The sequence below is a fragment of the Lottia gigantea genome (assembly GCF_000327385.1).
Source record: "Lottia gigantea unplaced genomic scaffold LOTGIsca_687, whole genome shotgun sequence".
In the NCBI taxonomy this organism is placed as follows: domain Eukaryota; kingdom Metazoa; phylum Mollusca; class Gastropoda; family Lottiidae; genus Lottia; species Lottia gigantea.
Window position 1 is genome coordinate 7776 of NW_008710340.1, and position 851 is coordinate 8626.

An 851-nucleotide genomic window follows, 5' to 3' on the forward strand; every position below is an offset into this window, starting at 1 on the left:
TCAATAGATGTATAATGTCTAGAAGGTATTTATCACTATCTCAATAGATGTATAATGTCTAAAAGGTATGTATCACTATCTCAATAGATGTATAATGTTTAGAAGGTATGTATCTCTATTTCAATAGATGTATAATGTCCAGAACGTATGTATCACTATCTCAATAGATATATAATAATATCCAGTCAATCTAATTAAAATTAGATTACATTTTAGTATCTTTTTGTTTTCAGAAATTTTGAGTCAACTTTGTAATCTTGGAAGATTTCTAAGAAATGTCTGTCTCAAAGGTAGTATTTTGCAGCGAAACTCATATTGAGACTGTCGTATTGCTCTACTTTGATATCCCACAAATCCTTATTTTATTCGGTTCTTTCATGACACGCTTTGATTGGTTTAGAATACTACCTTTCGATCAGGCCTTTGGTAGAGAACTATTTCGATTACAAAGTACAATAATAAAATATTTTCACTGTTAAAATAGTGCAAAAAAATCAAATCTATTTTTAATCAGTATGTTCATGATGAATGTTTTAAGTTGTAATGTTTCGCTTGTTTTATTTTAAGTGAATCCTTGTCAAAATGGTGGAAAAGAACAGCCTGATGGAACATGTGTTTGTACCGAGGAATATACAGGCACTACTTGTGAAGGTCAGTACAGTTTATAAATTATTCTACCTTTTAGAATAGGAACCTAAACTCTGCCATATTTTGTGAAATATGGTACCAATGTCATTATGGAATTGTTCAATTCAATGCTTCAACTCTTTGGCTGGATTGAAAATGGAAGTCCTTCATCTGAAACTGACCTTTTAGAAACCCATATCACAATTACAGTAAAATCTCACGTA